We start from the raw sequence: 18,186 nt of genomic DNA, 5'->3' as shown, positions 1-18,186 counted from the left end.
TGCGAGAACTCTGGGAAAAACAAGTGTGTGTGTGTGTGTGTGTGTGTGTGTGTGTGTGTGTGTGTGTGTGTGTGTGTGTGTGTGTGTGTTCATGTAAATATAGCCCGCCAAGTCTATTTGTTCCTTGAATAAACCTGTTCCACTATAAAGTTTATGTGTTCATCGACCCTTGTCGATGAACAAATATTGCTATTAAATATTGCTTCATAATTCATCCAAGTCTCCTGAAATATTCTTCCACCTGAGTTGACCTCCAACCTTAAAAGAACTTCCTTCACATGTGTGTGTATGGGACTGACCTGGGATGAACTTGTCTAGGTGCTGGTGGTAGGGTTTCAGTGAGGAGCCTCTGGCAGAGCGGTAGAGTGGGAGCAGCACCCCTCCTTTGGTCACCTGACCCGTCCTGCTGTAGAGCGGGAGGCCAGGGGGGTCCTGATGGTGTGAGGGAATTTTCGGTCTTTAGTTGTAATATTAATAGTAAAGATTAACAAATGGGGACACGACGGATATAAAAGCAAGAGGCAAGATCAAGGCACAATGTTATGATGAAATAAATAAGTAAAAGTATGTCCCAAATGTACTGCATCCTAACTAGATTATTTTTATGGTCAGATGTTGTATGTAGAATAGAAAAAAGAAAGAATATGAAATTTGTAACGCAGGGTAAGAGAAGGTCAAGCTAACCAACAAAACACATGGCCATACGTAACAAGCACTTAGTATTTATAACTTATTGTGCATATGACAATAAACAGACAGTCTTGAATCTTGAAACCGTACCTGGATGCAGGTGATGTGTTTCTTCTGGAGGCTCCAGATGTGCTCCATGCGTTCCCGGTCCAGCAGTGGGACGCCCGTCACGTCCGTGGCCGTGAGGAACGTCTCCAGCGCTTCGTTCAGTTGTCGCTCCGTCTGCGCCGCCCCGCGAGTACGACGCCGACAGTGACGGGACATCTGCTTCAAGGTCGGGGTGCTGGACCTGATCGCCCTGGAAACACATCAAATCTGATCAGTTGGGAGGATGGGGGGGGGCGCTCGTGGTGTAGTGGTTAGAGCGTCACCCCCATTAATGCTCAGTCCTCAGAAGCAGCAGGTACGCAGGTTCAAATCATAATAAGAAGAAGGCAGCCTTGTGCTTTGCAAACATTTCAATAAAAGATAAGTAAGGAAAAAAAAATATATGTGAATACCTCCTCAAGAGGGCCAAGTCCTCTGGGTCCCACTCGAAGATGGAGCTGGACAGATGCTCCATGAAGCCGGGGTAGAGGATGTGCCCCTGTGAGGTCACACCTGCCCCCAGTCGAGCCACAAAGTGACAGATGTCCAGTCTGACGCTCAGGTGTGTCCACTCGGGGAAGAGAGCCGCCGCAGCCCCGGGTTCCCCGTCCTGCCTGCAGCAGTCCCGGGCCACATAAAGGACCTGTGGAGCCTCTCTCCCCGCCTGCTGGTAGCGGCGCTGCAGTCCCTGGGCCATGTCCCGCAGCCCGACACCTCCCCTTGAGGTCAGCACGGAGATGAGCACCTGTCCCCTCTCGTTCCCCACACTGATCAGGGACTGGGCCGTGCCTGCTGTGAAACCGCCAAGTTTCTTACTGATCTGCACAGGACGGGGGAGTTAGACATCAGGAAGGGGGGAGGTGTGAGATAGCGAAGTGTAGAAAAAAGAAGAAGAAAGAGGGGGCAAGTTTTAAAACCTTCTCACCTTCCTGGATGAGTCGAGTTTTAAGATGGATCCGAAGGTGGAGGTGACCTTTGACCCTAGCTCCAGCGCGCGGCTCTCCAGCTCCATGCAGTAGGTGGAGAGCAGCCAGGTGCTGCTGGGGACGGGCTCCATGTGGGGAGGGGGAGGGGGAGGGGCGGGCTGGTCCTCAAACCCCCGGCAGGTCTGCAGGTAGCGGCTGCAGCGTCTCATCCACTCCGCTGTGTGATGCTCCACCAGGAAGGAGCGCAGCCGGCTGAAGCTGCTGCCCATAACACGACTCCTCATCAGGGACAACAGCCGCCTGTCCACAGCCAGCCTGCAGCACAGAACCAGAGGGGGACAGGTTAACAACACAGCCAGCCTGCAGCACAGACAGAGAGGGACAGGTTAACAACACAGACACAGCCAGCCTGCAGCACAGACAGAGAGGGACCCAGGTTAACAACACAGACACAGCCAGCCTGCAGCACAGACAGAGAGGGACAGGTTAACAACACAGACACAGCCAGCCTGCAGCACAGACAGAGAGGGACAGGTTAACAACACAGACACAGCCAGCCTGCAGCACAGACAGAGAGGGACCCAGGTTAACAACACAGACAGAGAGGGACAGGTTAACAACACAGCCAGCCTGCAGCACAGACAGAGAGGGACAGGTTAACAACACAGCCAGCCTGCAGCACAGACAGAGAGGGACCCAGGTTAACAACACAGACACAGCCAGCCTGCAGCACAGACAGAGAGGGACAGGTTAAAGTGCGTATTGGAAGTTAAAAATATTCCTAGATGTATACATAATCTATTATGGACATCCCCATTGAAAAATAATATGCAGGATTTTTTTTGTTTTTCAAAACATAAGAATGTTGATTCCGAGATCAAAGTGGCTGTTTTGAGCTAAGCTCCTACAAAGTTCTTTTTTTAACCCCCTACGTCAAACGCGTCATATTACGTAGCAAGGGGACGCTGACCAAACGGGAATGCATCTACGTGCAGGCAGTAGTAGGTCGTAGTGAATTGAAGATGTGTCACTTAGTGTGCTCGTATTTTTTCTGTAGTTTTACATTGCATTGTATTTTACATTACAGTAAAGGGGAAGTATAGTTTACTCCAGCCTTAGAATAAATGTAGTCCACGGTTTCTGTGACAGAAAATAAGCGGCGCTAGCTAGCTAGCTTTGAGCCTGGGTATGTTTACACGTGAAGAGACGGAACTACATCTCTGGCGCCGCCGCCTCCCTCACGAAACACACGGTGGTTTCCCGATCATTTTAGACAGGAGGCTTATGTGTGGGTGACACGGTAAAGTTCAGGATAACAACACCAGGGCCTGCGGTGGTTTAATAAACAGCTGAGCTGCTTCATCGTCCGGAGCTGCGGCCGACGCTGGACCGATGGTCACGGACACGGACACAGACCTACTAGGACACGGGGCCGTCAGATATTTAAACCCACGGAAACTATGAACTGTAAGTCTTGTTAGCGAATGTTTTTAAACTCCCATGTAGTCGGCATAATAATTTCAATGATGAAAAGCAACGTGTGGTCATTTATTGTTAGGCAGCATACTAGCTAACCCACTAGCTAACAGGTCAAAACGGCTAATGTTGGTTGGCATCCTTTTTTGTAAGATGGGCCATTTTATAAGGCATAATGCAATATTTTACATGATTATAATTAACTGTTAACCTCAAATACGAAGGCTGACCAATGACTCCTTCCGTTAATCAGTTTAAACAATACTGGCGCTAGCCGGGGACATTGAGTCAGCAAAATATATTGATATAGGCTACTCGTGATGCTAAAATAAAAATCAGACACGCTGTGGCTGTATGTCTACTTTGCTGGGACATTAGCACCATCATATCATACTAGTTTTACATCAGGATGTAATGTTAGCATGTGTTGACCCTATAGAGCATTTGCTGCCTTTGTAGTGGCTAATCAAGATCCAAATAAATAAATGTGAGCACGTATTCCCCCTGCACGCAACATACATGTTGACATGTTTCTGAAGACAGACCCGTAGATAAGCTGCCCATGATGCAGATGAGAAAACTATGTTATAAACATGTGTTAAATTGTGCAGCAGCTCCATCATGTAGGCCTAATAATCATTTATATCTGCTCGTTGAGCCCGAAAAAACATCTACAAAGCGTTTTCAAATGACTAACAAGAGGATAACCCCCATGAAGAGAATTAAATACATGGCTGTTATAATACTGCATTCGTGTTTAACTTTGTGATCTGAATCAACCCAAACCTACATGTATTGTATTTTCATACTCTGGCATTTTATTAGCTAATGTTAATTTTCTTCCACATTATGGCAGCGTTGTCTCAGCACTTCACACAGTAAATTAGGGTTTAAAATGTTTACATGCTGTATGTACTCGTCTGGGATAACTTATATGTTCAACTTCTGATCTACACAATTTGCTTTTCCACAGACTCAACTTGGCTGTCCTGCATTTCAAACATTATGGCAGATGAGAGGAAGCTAGAATGTGACACTGCCACCCTGTCAAGCCATCGCAGCTACAGTGAGCAGCTTCAGTCAGTCCCTAAATATTATCCATCATGTTCATACTATAATATCACTAAACGGATTCTTACATAATGTCCGTCCCCTAGCACCTTGGCCCTGGGGGACTCTCTGAGAGGGACAGACTCCACATAACTAAAGACTCTAGGAGAGAGCAGAGCTGGTTCTTCACTGCACCGTGCACCTGCTGCCTTTCCAGAACCTGTGAGAAGATCTCTGAAGATGGAGCAGCCTGGGACTCGCCTGGCAGTCACAGCTTCACCCAACTCAAGCACACAATTTGGTTTCCCGTTTTCAGATAGTGATTATTATAAGTCTAGACAAAGTCAGATCAGTACTCAATTCATAATCTTGTTGATTACAGTCAAATAGGTGACGTACTCAGTCATGTTTGTTTGTTAGACATCTCAAAAAGCTAAGATAGATTTTGACTAAATTTGGTAAAGAATTGAGCCACAGACCAAGGATACGGTTACTTGTTTAGTTTTGTGTTTTGTAATAAAGTCTTGTTCTGGAAACACCTGAGGATTGGGGGTAGTTTTATCTAGAGCCAGATACAAAATTTAACATTTTCTCTTAATAAAATATGAGGATTAAACAGCTATACTGGGAGGTATGCTATTATGAGTGCATTCTCATTTTAAATTGGTTAATCTTCCATTTTGACCATATATACGTTAAACCAAACATATATTTTAAAAAGCTGTATACATTTGTGATTTATTGGTAAGCTCTTACTTTACATGTTTACTTATCGTGCTTTGATGTAATAACTGTAATTCATAAATATAAAATACATTAAACATTTGTATAGGTACATGACATTTATTAGTCTTGCTTTTGCAGCATGAAGACCCTTATAATTTATAAAGCATGTGTTCAAAATATATACGTTTTAAACTGCATAAAATGTTATATGGTGTGACACATTGTGGTTGTGATTAATTTATCAATGAAATGATTAATATGAAGCTTTGTACCCGGTTCTTCTGGACACAATATAAGGTAAGCTGTATAGCAGAAGTGCCTGGGGATAGGCACACAATATCCACTGTTAAGCCTGATAATCTATATATCATTTACAAGTAGTGATCACATGGAAAAACAGAAGTATTCCAATTCAATTGTAATGTATCCTTTCTGCTGTTCTGCATCTAGAAATATTGATTTTCAATCATACACATGTTGGTCTACTAAAATACTTGCTTACAAGTTTAAATTGATCAATCCAACCAACATAATATTTAGAAGACTCTTCTAAATGTTAAGTTGGTCGGATTTATCAATACTCTGCATCAAGATGTACTTCATTTACTTTACTTTGGCCCTCAGGCTTATATTCTAATTGTAGAACAAAATCGGACAATTCCTGAGGACACATTAGCTGCAAGGTGTGGAATAATTAATTGGAGAAAGTAGTTTCTGTTATGGGTTATACTGATTGACATACTCGTGTCTGCTGGCCTGCAGAGGGCCATGCTCCTGTCTGAAGCTCAGGTATGCTATCTGGAGCACTAAGGGGCTCAAAAGTAAACCTGGATACTGAGTCAAGTATGTTATGTCTGGTCTGGGGTTTAGCGTCTCCACCCGAGCCCAGAAGGTATCCACGTCCCTGCAGCACATGCTCTGCTCAGCTGAGCTCATTGGCTTTCCCACACAGGCACCTATCAAACAAAAGGTGTATGAGGTAAATGTCGTAATTTCTGTTTTAGCTCGCTCGCTTGCTCTCTCTCTCTCTCTGTCTCTCGCTCGCTCCAGTAGTGATGCAAGAGGTAATGTGGAGTTACGTCATGCAGCTTCATAACCTTATACTTGTAAAGTGATTGACTGTTAAGTGTTGAAATATGGACAGCATTCTGTCATAAGCTAACATTAACTCTAGCTAATGCCAGTCACTCTCCAGACCGAAACTCCACTGATTTTCCTCTCACCATAACTCAATCTCCCTCCTATTACCATTGTTTCGCACCAAGCTAGTCTATGGATTAGTATGTTCGTCGACCCCTTGCTACGTCACATTCGAAAACTGTTTTTGAGGTGCGGTAGTAAAATTGTATCACAAAAACGGCTCCAGAGGCCACTTCTAGTATAGATTTATAAAACCAAATATTAAAATAGTATACTAGAATGTTTGTCCTATATGATTCTTCACTGCAGCATCTAACTTCCAATACGCACTTTAACAACACAGACACAGCCAGCCTGCAGCACAGACAGAGAGGGACCCAGGTTAACAACACAGACACAGCCAGCCTGCAGCACAGACAGAGAGGGACAGGTTAACAACACAGACACAGCCAGCCTGCAGCACAGACAGAGAGGGACCCAGGTTAACAACACAGACACAGCCAGCCTGCAGCACAGACAGAGAGGGACCCAGGTTAACAACACAGACACAGCCAGCCTGCAGCACAGACAGAGAGGGACCCAGGTTAACAACACAGCCAGCCTGCAGCACAGACAGAGAGGGACCCAGGTTAACAACACAGACACAGCCAGCCTGCAGCACAGACAGAGAGGGACCCAGGTTAACAACACAGACACAGCCAGCCTGCAGCACAGACAGAGAGGGACCCAGGTTAACAACACAGACACAGCCAGCCTGCAGCACAGACAGAGAGGGACCCAGGTTAACAACACAGACACAGCCAGCCTGCAGCACAGACAGAGAGGGACAGGTTAACAACACAGACACAGCCAGCCTGCAGCACAGACAGAGAGGGACAGGTTAACAACACAGACACAGCCAGCCTGCAGCACAGACAGAGAGGGACCCAGGTTAACAACACAGACAGAGAGGGACAGGTTAACAACACAGCCAGCCTGCAGCACAGACAGAGAGGGACAGGTTAACAACACAGCCAGCCTGCAGCACAGACAGAGAGGGACAGGTTAACAACACAGACACAGCCAGCCTGCAGCACAGACAGAGAGGGACAGGTTAACAACACAGACACAGCCAGCCTGCAGCACAGACAGAGAGGGACAGGTTAACAACACAGACACAGCCAGCCTGCAGCACAGACAGAGAGGGACCCAGGTTAACAACACAGACAGAGAGGGACAGGTTAACAACACAGCCAGCCTGCAGCACAGAACCAGAGGGACAGGTTAACAACACAGCCAGCCTGCAGCACAGAACCAGAGGGACAGGTTAACAACACAGACAGAGACATAGGTAAACAACAGACACAGGTAAACAACACAGACACAGAGGTAAGCAACACCAGATTTATCACTATCATATCACTATGACATCACTGGGCTGTTGTCATCATCAACCCTGCGTTCCAAATCACATACTTTTTCTTTTTTACTACACTACATACTAAAGTACAAAAGAGTTTTAGTCTTTTTACTACACTACATACTAAAGTACAGAAGAGTTTTAGGGCCACGGGAGAAAAAAAAAATCAGATAAAGAAGATTTTTTTATTATTGGGACATCCTAAATCTTTTTCTGGCATACTATATAGTAGGGAAGTATGGGGATTGGAACGCAGGGCATGTTTACCTGTATGACATCATGTTTACCTGTATGATATCATGTTTACCTGTATGACATCATGTTTACCTGTATGACATCATGTTTACCTGTATGACATCATGTTTACCTGTATGACATCATGTTTACCTGTATGACATCACTGCAGGGAAGAGCTGCTGGTGGATCGGCTGCAGCTGCTCCATGACGCTCCCGTCCCAGCCAGACACCTTCTTCCTGCAGCGGCTGAGGGAAGACAAGCATTTAAAGGCCTACTTCACCGGTTTGAATATGAAGGTGTATTGAATTCTGAGATCCTATGTAGTATAAATGTGCGAAAAAAATTGAAATCGGTTCATCCTAGCCTGAGAAAAGGCAGAAAGAGTGTTTTTTTAAATATAGGGTTAAAAAAAAACTTACTTTGTAAATATTACTGTGATGTCTTTTACTGTGACATCACAGTAATATTTACAAGTACGTTTTTTTTAACCCTATATTTCTCTTTCTGTGATGTCACGAGAAGGAGAAATATAGGGTTAATAAAAACACTCTTTCTGCCTTCTCAGGCTAGGATGAACCGATTTAATTTTTTTTTGCACATTTATACTACATAGGATCTCAGAATTAAATACACCTTCATATTCAAACCGGTGAAGTAGGCCTTTAAGGACCAGTGTTTACAATCTGTGTTGTTTTTTTGATTTACACAGCACTAACAAACACAGATTCATATTTTTTTATTTATTATTATTCTTTCGGACAATTCCACACAATACACAATTATCTCTTTCACATCATACAAATTATTTGTATTATAATAATAATACAAATAATAATAACGGCTTGGTTTTATAAAGCACCTTTCAAGAAACTCAAGGACACTTTACAAAAGCACAGACGGGGGGAGGAAAAGAAAGTAACAACACAAGCAAGGAATGAGAAAAAAAACAAAGCAAATACAATTAAAAACTGGGCGCTAAATGGTAGGGGACACAATTAGCTTTTGATACGTTTTTAATTCTGATTCTAGTCATCATTACCTGCACTCCAGGTATTCCGTGGCCATGTAGTACCAGCCATCAAGGTCCAGGACTTTGCGGACGGTCTTATAAAGGCCGCAGCTCGTCAGCTTGTGTCCACAGATGGGACACTTGAGGCGGTACTGCCACATGCGGTAGGGGGCCCAGAGGAAGAAGGGCCGCAGGAAGAAGACATCGGGAGCGGAGGGGCGCTGGCTGTACAGGTGAAACTCGGAAAATTAGAATATCGTGCAAAATTTCATTTATTTCAGTAATTCAATTTAAAAGGTGAAAATAATATATTATATAGACTCATTACATGCAAAGTGAGATATGTCAAGCGTATATTTGTTATAATTTTGATTATTATGGCTTGGAGCTTATGAAAACCCCAAATTCAAAATCTCAGAAAGTTTTAAAATGACATGAAATCAATAAAAAGGGGATTTTAAATACAGAAATGTCGGCCTTCTATAAAATAGAATCATGCGTATGTACTACTCAGTACTTGTTTTGGGCCCCTTTTGCAAGAATTCTTGCCTCAATTCCAATTAATGTCCCATGATATTCTAATCATATGAGTTTCACCTGTACACCAGGGGAGGGGCGGGCGGATGGTGCCACAGCTGTAGCTCACCGGAGAGGACCGGCCGCCCTGTCCCGTCCTGGACAAACAGAGCTCTGCTGACCCACTGCTGCTGCACCGGAGGCAGGCTGCTCCTCCAGGCTGCAGGCAGGACGGGCTGCAACAACAGCAACAGCTCTTTCATTCCCACTGAAATATGCACTTTAAACAAGACCAAATAACCAACACCCCTATTTACTGCAGCCTTGCTTTACACACATGCTTTTACTGTTATTGTACTGTTTGTGTGATTTTATGCGAGTCTTATGTTTGTTGTTATTTATGATGCAGGAGGGGCTGCAGAGAATCAGAATCAACTTTATTTGTGATTGCACATGTTACAGAACAACAAAATTTCTTTTCAGTTCACACCCCGCCAAGAAACATAGAAAGACAGGGACAATAACATGGGGGGGACAGGATAGGGTGTAACTGTAGAGTCGTCTAGGCCAGGCCGCGCCCATATTTATCATAAATGGAAAAGGAAAACAATAGGGAAAAACAGGGTAAAAAAAAGGCCAATATCAAACTACGCTCCTAATGGGAGCACTGTGTGGGATTAGTAAAAAAAAAAGTAAAAAAAAAATCTTTCGTTCCCACTGCAATATGCACTTTAAACAAGACCAAATAACCAACAACCCCTTTTTACTGCCGCCTCGCTTTACACACATGCTTTAACTGTTATTGTACTGTTTGTGTGATTTTATGTGAGTCTTATGTTGTATTTATGATGTGGGCCTCAAACTGTCACTGTCATTTTTTTAAATTGAATTAAAACCAGGGTTTACTGAGCGGCAGATTCAAACGACACTCTGCTACCAAACATTCAGAATTAACAACACAGGGTTCATACAGCTCATAACAGTAAAATTCAAGCACTTTAAAGATAAAAGTTTAACTTTTTTCAAGGATCCCGAAGCTTTAAATTTAAATATGGAAATAAAAACATGCTTAGGATTTCTATCCGTCATTTACAGTATGTAGATTGAAGATTTTTTCCCCCATGACAACAACAACCCACCTGAGCTGCAGGAGCAGAGGGAGGGGCCGGGGGGGCCAGAGGAGGAGACTGTCTGGCCACAGGAGCAGCAAGCGGGGGAGGGGACGCTGGAACCACACAGGAACAGACTCATTATTTTAGAAGGTTTTTCCTGCATAGAGACAGTCTTGGTCCCTTAAAACATATTTAGGATGATCTTTGCAACTGCAAGAAAACCCGAAGCAGCTTTCAGTTTCTATGCTTCACATATCTGGAACAAACTACCAGAAAACTTGAGGTCTGCTGCAACTCTCAGCTCTTTTAAATCGAGTCTGAAGACTTTTCTGTTTCCATTTTCACCTGCAATTTTATTGTATTTAAATGTTCTACTTCTATTCATTCGCTTTTCTAATGTGTATTATATATTTTAATCTTGCCCCTGTAAAGCACTTTGAGTGGCCTTGTGTCTGAATTGTGCTATATAAATAAACTTGCCTTGCCTATAAACCAGTAAAACAAATGTCTTCATTTGACATCATTCCAACACATTGATGTTAGATAACTAGCAACCTGTCCCCTCACCTAGTTTCCTTCAATGTTTATCTAATTTACCTCAACTGCTCCTCATTGGCCTTTGGCACGAGTTGAGAATTTGACAAACTTTTTTTTTCATGTAGCCTATCTTAATACAATTATCATACACCACATTTAGCAGTAATTTTGTATTGTATCTTGTACAGCACTTTGGTCAATTGATGTTGTTTTTAAATGTGCCATAGAAATCACTTTATTTTTTTATTTGATTTATCATCTGCCTCATCAGTCAGCCTAACAACGGGGCACAAACTTGAACGAAGGGGAAACACTGGAATGATGGCGGAGACGGGTGGAAACCTACTGGACACGGCGGCCGACTTTCTCTTCCTTTTCGGGGGATGAGCAGATGGTGACGGGCTCCTCTCACGGCCGGTCGGGTCCATTTCTACATGAAAAGCAGAACAAACAGCTCACAGCAGCAGAGAAATGTCTCACAGTTACACACTGACAGAGAAAAAAGCGTAGGGAAATACTTTTTTTTAAGAAATTAAAATCCTCAAATGGTTCAGAGTTGGTTTTACTATGCGAAGTGAATATATAGGCTACAACAATTATAATTTGCCGTTGGTAAGGCTCGAAACGTCAAAACACTCGTTACTGCGTCGTAAACAGACGGACTACTACAATACCAAAAGTGTTCTTGACCCTGAAGCAATAACAGTTTTCCGTTGGAAATGAACAACTTTTAATAAAAACAATTCCAAATAATTATCAACTGTTAAATTCAGTAGCTGAACGTGGGGCTTTATAACACCGTAAATACCATAAAATGTCAACTACTGTAGCAAAGTAATTTAGCTAACCCTTTTACCGTAGCATTATCAGCTAACTCAACAACATGTGAAATAAAACGCAGAGAAAATGAACCAATCAGCGGTCGAGTTTATGAGTAGGCCTAAAAAACCAAGGAAAGCTAGGAGGCGCTAGGCTAGGCCCTAATTTAGACAGGTAAACACCATAACACGCGACACTTTTTTCCCAAAGTTAAGTAATCTTACACTCATTATTACAGCCTTACATTCAAATATGCTACTTTATCTTATATGATAATATATCAAAACTATGTTATGACGTGTTTACACAGTGTAACAGCTTCAACGGCTGGTTCACCAACCACCAACCTCCGTTAACTCCGAGAAAATGTATCGGAAAAAGTAGCTCGCTTTTATCAAAAAAATAATGAAAATAGGCATCTTACCTTGGAGGGGGAAAAGTTACACCACAAGAATAAACCAGAGTTCAACTCGATAGAGGCAAACTACCGGACCAGCGAGTCGACATGACAGTCAAAGTACGGAGATTTCTCTGCAGTTCGGACTTGACAAGGAGATGAAATAAAATGCGGAGTGAAACAAACCAATCAGCCTTCGAGTTTGAGTGAGACGGGCCAATCAGAATCCAGGAAAGTTTGGAGGCGGGACTACGGCTGGACGGTGAAGCTCAGTCACGTGATTCAAACTGACCAGGGGCCGGTTTCCCAAAGCCTTCGTAGAGCCTTCTTAACGCTATGTCATTCGTAACCCCTACGTAGAGTTCCTACTTAACATTTCGCCTGTTTCCCGAAACGTTCTTTGCTACGAATCTCTTTCGTACGTCCTACGTTGGTAAGGTTGGTCTGGAGCGCCCGCAGAGCCTTCTTAGCTCTACCGTAGGGATGTTTCAGCTCTCATTTGTGTCATTTAACTAATAAATCTGACTGTATTTCATATCAAACGGACACAGCGATGACTGTATTAAATAACAAACTGTTAAAAACGATAACTGTATATAGCGTACATATCACATTTAAAGTAAGCTATATATGTTAGCAGAATACCATTCACTCTGATTCACAAAGTGTTCAAACTATAAGTAGCCTACATAGTCATCTAACTGACTTGACAATCCGCATTAACTGATTGGATGCGATGTCCGTCAATATGAAAATAGGCTACTTTATATGTGATACACTACAGCCTACAGTCGGATCGTTTTTATCAGTTTGATATTTAATACAGTCATCGCTGTGTCCCTTTGATATGAAATACAGTCAGATTGATAAGTTTAATGACAAGTGAAGTCCCTGCGATCGCTGTGGCATCGCCAGAGATAGGCTTGGCTACTACAGACCCCCACATTTCCTTCCGTAAGCACCATGCGTAAAACGGACACGAGTGACATCCCTGTTGCGCATGGAACTGCCACAAGTCATTCATGAAGAAAATAATTGCTGGAAACAATCTTAATCTCCTCCGCTGTTTCTATATTTTTCTATAGCCTAGGCTACCTTTTTTAAATCAGTAGGCCTATAGGCTATGGTAATACGTTCGACCAAGGTTAACACTAGAACCATCGCATTGTGTTCCACACACTGCGGAGCTGTCAGCTGAGCCGGCTCAGCTGACAGCTCCGCAGTGTGCGTCGGATTCTCCGCCTCAAAACATGTAAACATGTGAAAAAAATAATGAATAATCAATTAAAGCTTACCTTAAAATAAGTGTGCCATGTTACTGTTTATTGTATTTAGGATTTTAGCTCATTTGGACGCTGTTTGGGCCGTCTGTTTTTATTGATATAGGCCATTGGCGATATTCTACTTTCAGTTTCCTTACTGACCCACCACGAAACGTGATTATTGTTCTTAAAGATACTTAGATTATAAAGCAAGAGGTGTTAAATAAATGTTTCGGCTTAGAAGGATTTCTAGTAATCTTTTATTCGCAAAGACTTGTCATGCAGCTTCGCATGAAATAAGCAGGAAATGGAAAATCGAACTCTGAGCCATCGATTTCAGCACTGGACAGCGCCGTGTACGAGCCACGTAGGGACTGTTTCTTAAGAAGACTCCTAAGAGACCGTTCGGGAACCACGACTACAGAGGTAAACAACTTTGGTAAGTCATAACGTAGGAGTCTTCGTAGCGTGCTAAGAGATGACGTTATCGGGAAACCGGCCCCAGTTTTGTAACCTTATAAAATGCTATGCTAAATAGCCTGAATTTAGTGGCCTTTCCAAAACATTTTTTTTTTAAATATTTATTCACCCAAGAAAAACTTTGTAGCACATATGAAGTACGCTATTACGTAATTAGCCTACTATGACTTATGCTATGCCTCCGAAATGTAAACACACATAGACCTGTGACTCGTCGCAGAAAGTTATTTACCGGAATAAACAGATAACAAAGAACACAGCTAAGAATGCACTTCATAAATTCCATGTCTGTATTAAGTCAATTACTTTATGACCCAACTTTTGCAAAGAAACATAGGCTACTGTTGGCCTGCATGTAGCCTAGATATTATGTTTCATAAGCTCAACAAAATAAGTTGTTTGCAATGTTAAGATAGATAGATAGATAGATAGATAGATAGATAGATAGATAGATAGATAGATAGATAGATAGATAGATAGATAGATAGATAGATAGATAGATAGATAGATAGATAGATAGATAGATAGATAGATAGATAGATAGATAGATTTCCTCTGCTAGGATGGAACAGCTTCACTTTAAAACATTGAATTCACAAGACTGTTTACGTAAGGTGTGGAAACTATTGTTGACATTGTTGGAAGATAAGATAGCCTACTCAACTGCTTGATTCATGTGCTCTGCTACGGGTTGTATTTGTGCTTTATTGTATTCTGTAGGCCTATAGACTGCTTTAGGCTACCTGTACTGATGTTAACAATCAGTACAGGTAGCCTAAGGGCAATCCACCTTCAATGTATGTATGCCACCTTCAATGTATGCTCTTTTTTTGTTGTTTGTGTGTATGTGCTTGGTTTTATTGTAAAAAAGCTTAAAATAAAATAAACAAAATAAAAAAGATATAAACCAGCCTATGATATGTTCAAGTTAAAGCTCAGTGTGGGTTTGAAATACAGGAAAGACACTGCAGGTGAAAAGGGAAACATTTTTAAATTAAAGATATCATCATGACACTTTGCCATTCTTCATCACTTAATTTAAAACATTACATTTTGGATTTACAATTTGTTCAGAAATTATATGAATAAATATGCAAATCTCACATTTTAATTTAAGTAAATAAATTAAAATAATTGTTAACATTGGCAACAGTATCCTCTATTTATGTAATGGCACTTCTTACGTTGCTTTTAAGTGTGACAGTTTTAGAGTCAATGGGAAATTAATAAATTACATCTTTACAGCCTATGTATTAGTCCGATTATTTCCCATGTTTATGTTGCACTTTGAATTAATGTTATCAAGTACATTTAGTCACATGCTGTTTGTTATAGAGGAGTTCTATCCAAAAGCTCGTCCAAAATAGACAGGAGTGGAGATCATTTGTTGCTGCCCTACTACATGCCACTAGGCATAAAGGGCAGTAAGTAAGTAAGTAAGTTTGTTATAGACTTTGGATTTACTTTTTGGTATATCCAATATTCGTTAGGTATTTTAATTGAATGCTAAATGTGGTGTATGAGAATTGTATGTGACTGTAGCCTATGTGTTGGTTTCGCTTATTTCTACAACGAATATATAATATACAACGAATAATGAAAAACCAGCTATGTCCACATATAGTGAGACGTAAACTGCATATCAATAATTCAAGCTGTGGACAAGCTGAAAATAAAGTTTTAACTCATACACTAGAACTATTATTATTTTTAATCTTTTTTTCAAATCAGTTTTAATTATTGATCGAGCAGATAATTAAAACTGTCCCCTGGAAGCATGACATCTCAATTAAATGCAGAGATAAGGAGGTGTGTAGTCATGGAGAAGAAAACTCACAGTCAATAAGATTAGATAATATATTTCTTTATTCGTCCCACAGCGGGGAAATGTAGGCTACGTTAAAAGCGACAGTGCAGCAGATTAAAAGGCAAAAATAAAATGAGTAAACAAGTGTATGGTTGAAAAAATGTAAACGTAATCCAATTAAAAGTTAATAGTAAATACTGTTTTATTGTTTAATAGTGTGAGATAGATATGTAGCATTTTATATTGTTTGTGTAAGACCTGCTGATTTTGAAGGAAAAAGTTAAAACCACAGAAGATGAACAACAATTTGAAATAAAATGACACCTCTTACGGAAATTACGGACATGTATTCAAAACAAGGATAATGATAGTGAATTTTATGTGAAAGTCATGTTTGCAAGTAATCAGAGATGTTTGGTTTGTCAGTTAAGAACAGGGATCCTTCCTCAGACTGTATCATTTAGGAAAAGTCCAGAATTAATCAAATTTTCTTGAACATTTCCCCCTTTATGATGAGCTGAGAATACATTTGAATAATGAAATGTTGGTTCAGAAAAATAAAATAAAATAAAATTGAAAGTAAAATTTCAGAGCCCGTCTCCTCCCTCCCTCCCCTTTTCTTAAAGCAACATTGACATGACGTATGAGGAACAAAGCAAAACATATCAGGAAGTCGAAGGTACATTCAGTTAAAGAAAAAAATGTAAATACATGTTATTAGAAGAGGGAAATAGACGGTGTGCAGAGGTGCAAAGAGCAACTTGAGTAAGAGTAGAGATTCTTTACGAAAAATGACTAAGTTACAAGTTGCCTATACCGTATCATAAAACCACTTAAAGCTGGGGTATATGATTTCTGATTGGTCAAAGTTAACATGAGCTGTACACTTTGACCAATCAGAGCGAGGCTCCGATTCTCTGTTCTCATTGGCTGTTGGGATTGTCCATTCACTTTGGCACAACTTTGTTGGTGTAGAGTGTGTCAGGGAGGGACCATAGGGGAGGGACCAAAGAGAACAAGTGGAGCGATTGAGGTATTTGAATTGGAATCTCTATCCCAACTGCCATTTTCTCCCCAAATCCTCCACCCCAGCTTTAAGTGAAAGTACACAAGTATCTGATTTAAAAAGTATTTAAATTAAATATCAAGAGTATTACAGTAAGCCTGTATGAAATGTAGGCACTGATGCACTAGGTGGTGCAAAAGGAGTGATGAAAATGTGTAGTGGTAAGAGCGCCCCACCTCCCCCCATAGAGTCTCAGTCCTCTTCACAGCAGACCCGGGTTCGAATCCAGCCCGGGGTCGTTCTCTGCACGTCATTCACCTCTCTGCCCCATTTCACCTCTGTCCCTTCAAACTGTTTAATAAAAGCAAAAATGCCAACAAAGAAAATTAAGATAAAATTAAAAAGCAGTGGTGAAAACACAAATTTAAAGGCATTTTGTCCTGTGTGAAATACTGGCACACTTGGTTACTGGAGTCGGGATGGAAACTTGGAGATTCCTGCCTCAAGCTGCTTCCATTCATCAGAATCGTGCACCACTATCATACTATACAGAGTTACTGTGCTTTTCGTTATTTTAACTAAACACTGACTAATATGTTTGCATCACCAGCTGAAATAAGGGATGTCACGATTCCAAATTAGGAAAATTCAAGCATTCATTTTTTAGTAGTGTTTTCTTATTTTTTTCTCTGTAAAGTTGATCCATATAGCCAAATGCTTTAGGATCTCGTGTTATAATATCTAATATCTAATGTGTGTTTGCACCACCTGCTGGAAGAATGATGTCATGTTACTCTAGAGGGAAAATACTATAATATATTTTGTGCATGTTGGTTTAATACTTTTGGATCTGTGCTAATGTGAAGTATGTCGGAATCTATCCATCTAACAAACAACTTATTTCATAATTGTACCTTCTGTTTTCTAATAACGGAGCTACTTTAATTTCTATTATTTATATAATTAATATATGTTGTTTAGTGAAAAACACAGGCCGTTTTGGTCTATATGGCCCTCCCTCTTTATTTATCTTAGTTCACCTGTTCAGTACATACAGGTTAAGCTTACATAGTTTTTTTTTTAGTTTTTTTTTAAGGGTTGGACTTTTGAACAGGTTAATACTTCACTTACAATAGCCTTGTTAAGGTTCGTCACAGTTGTTTTTTGACCACCTAAAAGGTATTGTAAGTACATATTGACATATTCAAAAAGGACAAGGCTTCCATGTACTGCCACCTCTTCCTGGTCCCTCCTGCCCGTCCACTCCTCACTTTCCTCCCTCTTCTTCATGATAGAAGTGTCCCTTAAGTTTTACCAACTTTTCTTATCACCTCTACTATAATAGAAGCATAGACACAACTTGTTTACATCACTATAGAAAATCACATTGTTGCCTGCCGTTACATTGTAACAATAAACATCAGGTCTAATATAGCAGCATTTTAAATTTCATATTTAACACATTTCAATTAATAATTATTATTTCTCTTTATCCAAATGATACCCTGA

General features: G+C 41.1%; 1 long non-coding RNA gene across 1 annotated transcript; it reads left to right on the top strand.

The window, feature by feature from the left end:
* Window positions 1-2,948: 2,948 nt before the first annotated feature.
* Window positions 2,949-4,477, top strand: LOC307261327. Its single transcript, XR_013845217.1, has 3 exons — window positions 2,949-3,170; window positions 4,153-4,245; window positions 4,337-4,477. It is a non-coding gene; the product is annotated as an uncharacterized lncRNA (long non-coding RNA).
* Window positions 4,478-18,186: the final 13,709 nt, after the last annotated feature.

The sequence above is a fragment of the Ammodytes marinus genome (assembly GCF_949987685.1).
Source record: "Ammodytes marinus genome assembly, chromosome: 15".
NCBI lineage: Eukaryota > Metazoa > Chordata > Actinopteri > Uranoscopiformes > Ammodytidae > Ammodytes > Ammodytes marinus.
The sequence above is the reverse complement of the archived record's forward strand: the minus strand, read 5'-3'. Positions and strand labels throughout refer to the sequence as shown.